Source organism: Peromyscus californicus, unplaced genomic scaffold (genome assembly GCF_007827085.1).
Source record: "Peromyscus californicus insignis strain IS unplaced genomic scaffold, ASM782708v3 Scaffold_8__1_contigs__length_139910024, whole genome shotgun sequence".
NCBI classification, from domain to species: Eukaryota; Metazoa; Chordata; class Mammalia; order Rodentia; family Cricetidae; genus Peromyscus; species Peromyscus californicus.
Window position 1 is genome coordinate 54,752,237 of NW_026294606.1, and position 9,185 is coordinate 54,761,421.

Here is a 9,185-nt window from a genome sequence, read left to right on the forward strand (position 1 = left end):
TAAAATGTTAAGTGTACCAAATTGTCTTCATTCTGATCAAGAGCGTGTATATCAAGCTGGAAATGTAGCTCAGTGATAGAATGCTTGCCTAACATGTGCAAGTCTCTGGGTTCCGTACACAGCACTACAAAAGATGTGTATAGATATCAGTGGTTTATGGAAATAGTCTCAGGACTCTCTTTTTGTCCCATGAAGAGTTCTGTGGCTGTGTTCATGTGAACATCTGGGATTTAGTAATGATCACTCTCCTCACCAGAGAGTCTGGGTCTGAAAAGATGAGATCCACTGGTCCATCCCTGCCTCACCTTCTCCTTTCCTATTTCCTGCAACATTAGACTATAGAACCCAATTTCAGAGGGGCTGTGAACCTTATAGATGTCACACAGGCCAGCAGTAGTGGCAGAGGGAGTCATATGAATAGATGGTCTCAGCATCTTTTCACAGTGGATGTAAAGTTGTGGATTATGAAATTGCTCTAGTGGGCATTTGTGAGTACTGAGGAAGAAGGACGAGGAGGAAGAGGGAGGGAAGGATGGAGAAAGGGAGGGTATGGAGAAAAATGAGGGAAGGAGAGAGGGAGGAAAGGGAGAAGGAAAGAAGAAAGGAAGAAAGGGAGGGAGGGAGGGGAACGGGCGAGTCAGCAACTGGAACAGAGAAATTGTAACAGGTAAGTGTGATATACCTGATAAAATATAGAATGATCTACTTTATATAATTGGATGTACATGTATTTACTGGATCACAATACAAAATCTAATTAAAAGGGCTTGATAGCTACTGCTGCATTGCAGTTTGTTCTGATCAATGTCTAAATGTGCTCCATACCCAACTTGACCCTACAAATAAGACAGTATTAAATCACAAACTTTCAAAAACATTGCCAAAATATGTGTATGTATTATGGTTTATATTGTTTCAATTCGTTTTAAAATATAGGTGCACGTGTGTACCTATATGTGGAGGTCAGAGGTCAAGTTCAGGTGTCCCTCCTCAGTCACTCTCCACGTTGCCATTTGAGGTACGACCTCTCCCAGGAACCTGGCATTTTCAGAGCAGACTAGGCGGGCTACAGCAAGTTCCAGAGATTCCCCAGGTCTCCACCTCCCCACTGCTGGCATTACAGGTGCGTGTCACCATGCCCAGCTTTTTATATAGCTTCTGGGGATTCAACTCTGGTCAGCATGCTTACAAGACAAATCTTTCATTAACTGAGTCATCTCATCCTTTTCCAGTCCTTTTTCTATTGTTATATAACTTACCCTGCTGTGGGATGTTCTGTATGGCAAATGTGTTGCTGATTAGTCAATAAATAAAACACTGATTGGCCATTGGCTAGGCAGGAAGTGTAGGCGGGGCAAGGAGGAGAATAAAGCTGGGAAGTGGAAGACTGAGTCGGAGAGATACTGCCAGCTGCCACGATGACAAACAGCATGTGAAGATGCCGGTAAGCCACGAGCCATGTGGCAAGGTATAGATTTATAGAAATGGATTAATTTAAGCTGTAAGAACAGTTAGCAAGAAGTCTGCCATGGCCATACAGTTTGTAAGCAATATAAGTCTCTGTGTTTACTTGGTCGGGTTTGAGCGGCTGTGGGACTGGCAGGTGAGAGAGATTTGTCCTGACTGTGGGCCAGGCAGGAAAACTCTAGCTACATTACCCTCTCACATAAACAGTGTTTTCAATAAGATCATTTTCAATCAGCATGGTCATGATTTTTTTCCCCTTCCAGTGAGCATCTTCCTTTGTAAGAAGGCTCGGAGCTTTGTGCAGTTTGTATTCTAAGTATGACCAAGGGGACAACAGCAAAGGAGGAGAAGGCAGGCTCGGAGCTGGAGGGAGTGAATGTGGGATTCCACTTCCTCTGTTTTGCTTCATGACTGAGCGTCTGCATCAGCGAAGGGATAACCTTTTAGCTTTGGACCCTGCTTTTCCTTTACTAGGTTAAACTGTCAGTTTTCAGCATATCCGTTCTCAGTTCTCATGATGCTCTGCAAATCTGTTCTTACTTGAAGAAAGGACTCGGTTCACAATGGATTTGCTTGACACCAGCCTGTGATTAGGGCAGTTTGCAAAGATTTGTTCTCCCTAATTTTTTTTTCACCAGAGAGCAACTAGCAGTCTGGAGAATGTTTAATGCAGCCATGACTCAGTTTGTCTTTTGCTGTGGTTTCTGTTCAGAGACCCACAAGGGTATCTGATTTTTTTTTTTCCTTCATAGAAACCAAGGAGAGTTTTGGGAAAAATGACAAGGGTAGGTGTGGTCCTCCAACTCAGAGATCTACCAACTCACATTTCAGTTTAGGAACAGTGAAAACAGTTTCACTTCCCACAGTTCAGTGGTGAGTTTGAAATTTAGGATCTTGTGGGTGGAATGGTGCTTTCTTATTTGCCTTCTCATCTCTGCACAGATGAGCCCTAGAGCAGAACACTCCACTAAAGCAGAGCTCTATAACATATGTGCCTGAATTATAAAGCTTGTAAAGGACTCTGTTTCTGAGGGGATAGAAAGGGGTGATGATGGAAATCATCACTTGGTTGATTGAATGCAATTTCTCATAAAGAGTGAATCTGACTTAATTTGGCTGAAATAGAATGTTTGGTCTGAAACTTCAGAAACACAAATATTTTGTAAGAAGGAATCTAGCTAACAGACCTGACTTCTTTATCATGACTTTTCCTCATAGAGAGCACAGAGTGTCTTAAAACATCCAAATAATTGGGGCAAAAACTTGAGCAATCTAAATTATGAAAGCAGGTAGCTCTTATAGGCAAAGTGGTTCATGGTTTGGTAAGTCAATATTAACAACCTGCTTTTACTGGGTAGATTTAATTTCTCCAAACTCCATGATAGTATATAATTCTTGACTAATTCTTTGCTACAAAATTTAGTGAGAAGTTCTGATTGAATGCTCTCTCCATTTCTACTTTCAGTTAATACTTTTTTTTTTCAGAACTGGCATGAAGTTTCCTCAAAACACTGGAATTAAAACTATCATGTGTTGGTTACACCCCTTCTGGGTATAAGCCCAAAGAATGCTAAGTCAGTACACCACAGAGACCCTCACGTAGCCATGTTTACTGAGCACAGTAGCCAAGTTATGCAATCAGTTGAGGTGTCCAGAAGGCAATGGGATAAAGCAAATTGGATCAACAGTGGAATTTCATTCAGCTGTGAAAAAGACTGAAATTATGCCATTTCCTGAAAAATGGATGTAACTGAATATCAACATATTAAATGAAGTAAGTCAGAAGCAGAAAGAAAAACATTGCATGCTTTTTCTCACTTGTGGTTCCAGACTTCTTTATAAAAATATAAACTCTCTCTCTCTCTCTCTCTCTCTCTCTCTCTCTCTCTCTCTCTCTGTGCTTGTATGTATGACATGAAAACAGGAAGGAGAATGAAAGAATTGAGAAGACTAGCAGATGGAGAAGGAGAGGAGACACTAAAGACTGAACGCAAGAGGTCAGGAAGGGGGTAAATACGGTCAAAGCACATGCTATAATTTGAAAGAAATGATCTTTATGAAACTTGACATTTTGTTTCTGAATATATGCCACAAAAATAAACTTCTTCCAGGAGTCAGTTTGTATCAGAAAACCCTATTATGATATAGAGAGTAATCAATAACAGTTGATTGAGTGGTAGAGCTTCTGAAACTACTAAAGTAACTATTGTATCACAACAGACCACTAAGGACATTCTTAGATGCAAAGGTTTGATTATCAAGAGTTGATGGATTTGGGTTTAAGTTCTTTTAATGTAAACATGAGCAACTGTATTTGTAATGTCCACAATTTATGTAATAAATAGTGTAATGTGTGATAAATGACCTTATTTAAGGCAGCATACCTCATCCTCACATTGAGGCAAAGGATCACATTGTCCTGTGTCTCTGGATGTTTCATTACCATTTTAATGGTCTTTGCAATGGGCTTTGAGTTTCATCTTTGGTTTGAGCCTGGCATGCCAACTGGAGTGACAAATATGTGCACAAAGCCTTCTGCTTCAAACTGAGTAAACACCAGTGGTTCAAATGTCAAGTGCCGAGAAGAAAGTTGAAGAGAACAAGGATCTGTGAAAAGACCCATGAGCAGGAAATAATAAACACAGTTTGTATTAACTCAGTGCTTCATTCAGAACTGCAAAATTCACCAGTGTTCAGTTCTCATCTCATCATCACAGGTCTTTGAACAGAGAAGATGGTCGTTGCCATTCTGTAGATAGATAAAGCTAATGTAGCGTACATGTACAATGAGGTTGTGCACACGTAACTGAAGCTTCCAGATGGGAGGGCTTTTGATCTTTTTTGCAAAGATCAAAGATAGAGCCTGGGTTCATCCTGAAGATTCTGTTATCAGTCTGAGCTTTGGTTCCATCCTTGCACCAACAAGCCCCAAACCTCCAAGCAACATGGATCATCTTACAGTAATAGCTGTACAGCTGTACTGGTTAGGGTTGTTGTCAACCTGACCAAACCCAGAGCCACCTGAGCAGAGGTAACCTCAATTGGGAAATTGCTAGGGTCACATTGGCCTGTAGCTATGTCTGTGACAGAGTGTGTTGACTGATGTTTGAAATGTGAGGAACCAGCCTACTGTGTGTGACACCATCCCCACACAAGTAAGCCTTGACTGTATAAGAATGCTAGTTAAGCAAGAGCTAGTGAGTGAGCCAATAAGTAGCTTTCCACCACGGCTCCTATCTTCAGGCTTCTGCCTTAACTTCCTGCCCTGACGTCCATTAGTGATGGACCTGGAAGTGTAAGCCAAATAAACCTTTTCCTTCTCAAGTTGCTTTTGATGATGGTGTTTATCACAGCAACAAAAACCAAACCAGAATAGCCACTGAAAGCCCACCCAATTTCATAGTAGGTTTTCACTAACTCTTTTGTTTTAGGCACTTGTGAGTATAGTTGGAGGAAGAAGATGCAATGAAAAAAAAATTCCATGATTTCACCTTGCAAACTAACTTCATGGTCACTCTCAAAAGCGTCTACAGCTTCTGGGACCACCTCATTTTCATCTTATTTGTTCTTCTTTCCAAATAAGGCAGCTTTCCCCATTCTTCTTCCTCATTGCTCACTGCCTTCCTCCAGAAGCATCCAGGAGTTAGTTGTGGTGCTCATAGGCTTGCCTGGCTCTCACCTCTAGTTCTCATGTTAGAAGGACATGGTGATTCTTCACAATGGGTGGTTGCATGGCTTTCATTTATGTGCTTGGAGGAGGTTAGTCATTTCCTGGTTGCTACTAAATTAGAAACAGGAATGGCTGGCTGAGAGGCATATTGAGTTTTCATCTCTTGCTGCCCAATAAAACACCAACTGAGTAATGATGCCACAAACGGGAGTAGTTTCTCAAGTTTTGGACTGTCAATGTTTGCTTTTCTTTTCAATTACTTTTTTTTTCATAGTGATCTTTCAGTCCACTGACTACAGTACCTGTAATTGCAATCTCACTTCTCAGAGACTAGGGGCATTTGTTTGCACAGTAACATCTGCAGCACCACATAGAACTGGTCATTGCATTAGTAGCCCAAATTTTTAGACTTGTCTCAGGGCACAGACATCATGCCTTGGAAAAATTACTTACATAATTTGCTTCTGATGCTAACCCATGCTGCTTTGCTTGTTTTTCTCACGTCTTAACTGGGAATTTGAGAATATCTTTCATAATAGCATTTTAAACGGTTTTACTCACATTTCATATTTTGTAAGTCCAGAGATTTCATTTTGTGAATAGTGACAAAAATTCACGAAATGAATTCACTTCAGAGCCTTCCTTGGTGGTAGATTTCATGAGCAGAATAACTAAATTGATGTATTTCTTTTACTCTTTTTAGATTTATTTTATTGTTTAATTGTGTATGTGTGTGTGTGTGTGTGTGTGTGTGTGTGTGTGTGTGTGTGTGTGTGTGTTGTGGGTATATATTTCTTTGTGTGAGCATGTATATATGAGGGCAGATGCCGGCAGAGGCCATAAGAGGTTTTGAATCCCCTGGAGTTAGAGTTACCGGCAGTTGTGAATGTTCTAATGTGGATACTAAGAATGGAACTCGTGTCCCCTATAAGAGCAGTGTATACTCTTAACTACTGCATTTCTCTAGCCTCTCTTTAAATTTTTTTTATTAATTAATTAATTTATTATGTGTATGTGCTTGTATAAATATAACAGGGGCATGCAGGAGCCTCTAGGAATCAGAATTGTGCATCAGATCCCTCAGAGCTGGACAGGGAGTTGTGAGCTGCCCTGTGTGTGCTGGGGACTGAACCTTGGTCCTCTGCAAGAGAATTTTGTGCTCTTAACTGCTGAACTGTCACCCAGGAACTTGTTTTCCTTTTTTTAAGTTGAAAAAAAAAAGCCTTTGAGATGGAGTCTTGCTGCATAGGCCATGTTGTCCTGGAACTTACTATATACCCTAGGCTGGCCTTCAGTTTCCTGTGTCAGCCTTGCAAATACTTAGATACAAGCATGAGCCACCAAGTCTGACTGCTACTGGTTTTCTCTGAAAATTATCTTAGTGGAAAATGCATGCTTTTCTTCTTCTTCTTCTTCTTCTTCTTCTTCTTCTTCTTCTTCTTCTTCTTCTTCTCCTTTTTAATGTATATATTCATTTCAATTCTATGTGGATTAAACAAAATAGACCCTTTAATGATATAAAATTATTGTTGTAATTCTCTGGTAATTCAAATCTCCCTTCAAATACACTTCCCCTTGCATTCCACTGAAAGAACATTTGCCTCTCCATAGGTTGAATTTAACTGTAGAGACAGTCGATGACAGATTAGAACTGACTTACTCAGAAGGAATACATGACTGGAAATGCTTCCCATTCCCATAAGAATGCTTACAAGCCATGCCTGAAGATGATTATGCACAGTGGGTTGAAAGTGATGTGGTTATGATGTCATATGTATAGTGATCTTTCAGACAAAACATGTACATTGGTAGCAAGTTGGCTAAAATTAACTGTTTTTTAAAAGCGTTTTTAAAAAGAGTGAATTGGTGCCTTTTTTGTAGCTGATGATTAGGAATAATAGATTTAACACTTTGGGTTTGCTTGATGCTGAAGATTTGTAACTTGCTATCCAAAGAGTTATTGACATGTTTTCTTATGAAGACAGTATCTGTCTGTCTGCCTGCCTGTCTATCATCTATCTGTCTGTCTGTCTATCTATCTATCTATCTATCTATCTATCTATCTATCTATCTATCTATGTTTGTCTGTCTGTCTATCATCTCTCTATCTATCATCCACTGATGTAGTATAGTTACTTACTAATGATATGGCTATCAGCCGCAATGCAGTAGAGATTGTCCTGGTTGCCTGCAGACTAACCCATATTTATGACAATAAAATGAGAAAAACACTGTGATGATGAGCAGGTCTGTGGTTATGGTAACAGGGATGTTCACACCTCTCCTAGAAACATATGGAAAACATAGTCAGAATCTCACCTGAGATCCCCGTCTTCCAGTCCCTTTTGCATCCAACCTGTATGTGGTCTTGGTGCTACAGTACAAAGAGGTGGAAGGTTGATTGAGGGTAGAACTCCAGTGATACAGCTTTTGTGAGTTGTTTCCCATGTTGGGGTGAGACTTATGAGTGATACCATTGCATAATCTTATAAGTAACCTGAGTAAACTAATTGGTCACTAAATGAGATTTAAGCTATATCTGGGGTGAATAGGTTTCTCCTTATATCTTCTCAGGAAAAGTTACACATTGTCCATTCACATTCATCCCATCTACCCATCTTTCCATTCATCTATCATTCTCCTATTAATCTGTGTACCTGTTTCTGCCCATTCTTCATGCTATTGATGATTTTGTTTCTTGATCTTTTCATTGACAAACAGAAACCCCCAAATAAAAGAGAATTTATGAAGGTTATTTAGCTAAAATTGGAATCAAGTTTTCTGAATTCAATTATCCTACTTTTCATCAAGTCCAGTGAAAATAATTTGAATGATCTTATGCTCTTATGAAATAAACAAACAAAAACTCAATTTCAACAGATGACATTAGATATTGAGATTCATAAATCCTCTATATTAAAAAATATTTATAACAAAGAAGCAATTTTTATCATCCAGAAAGTGTACTTTAAAAAATGTGAAAGGAAGAGCATCATTTATATGTTTCATGTATTTTTTCTTAAACATTTTTTTTGTGTGTATGTGTGCACATGTGTGTGCTTACACACATGCTTGTGAACATATTCGATGATGCAAGCATGAAGGTTATAGGACAAATTTTGAGAATCAGTTCATTCTTTCTATCATATGGCTCTCAGGGAACTGAACTCTTCTTGTCAGTCCTGGTAGCAAGTGCTTTTCCCACTGAGCCATCTTTTGTACTCCAGCCATGCTTCTTGATAATCAAATAGTCTACTTTATTGCTGGTTATGGAGAATAATATCATTTGACCCTTTTAGAGTCTTCAGTTTTTTTTTTTTCTATTCTTTTTTCTTTTGTGTTATTTGTTTGCTTGCTTGAGACAGACTCTCACTTCATATCAGTCTGGACTCAAGCTCCTAGTCCTCTAGATTAGCTGCCTGAGTGTTGAGATTACAGGTGTAGGTACCATCCCTGGCTCTAGTCTACTGTTTCTTAAAGGCCTCTGTAATGTAATAGTTCTTGCTTCTCAGAAGCCATTTTCATCATATTTCTCTTTCCCTGACATTTGAAGATTTTGCAAATTTTCTGTTTGCCCTTTGATTAACCACAAGAGTCAACAAATACACAGACCACCCATGCAGCTGGATTAGATGGATGCTTCAAGTTATTAATCCAAGGATATAAGATATTTACAAAAGGGACCCAACTTTGATGATAGGGAAAGATGCCTTTCATTTCTATCCAGCTTGCAGTGGCCACAGAATTTCAATTGGAAGTACACAGAATTGGCATCTCCTCTGCACAGGAAAGGTAGATCTATGCCAAATCTGAATACAGTCTTATGCCAAAATTGCCCATGAATACACAGGTCTTGCTGACTCTCAGAAAAGAATATATGCAATGTATTTGCTGCTGTTTAAAGCAGTAGTTCTCCATCTGTGGGTCATAAACCCTTTAGGGGTTGAATAACCATTTCACAAGGCTTGCTTCAGACTGTCATAAAACAGATATTTACACTACAATTCACAACAGTAGCAAAATTACAGTTATGAAATAGCAATGAAAA

The 9,185-nt window shown here is 39.3% G+C and overlaps 1 long non-coding RNA gene across 1 annotated transcript; it reads left to right on the top strand.

Annotated features, from left to right (window-relative positions):
• Positions 1 to 1,377: 1,377 nt before the first annotated feature.
• Positions 1,378 to 5,789, top strand: LOC128104117 (uncharacterized). Its single transcript, XR_008215886.1, has 3 exons — positions 1,378 to 1,444; positions 2,953 to 3,241; positions 3,392 to 5,789. It is a non-coding gene; the product is annotated as an uncharacterized LOC128104117 (long non-coding RNA).
• Positions 5,790 to 9,185: the final 3,396 nt, after the last annotated feature.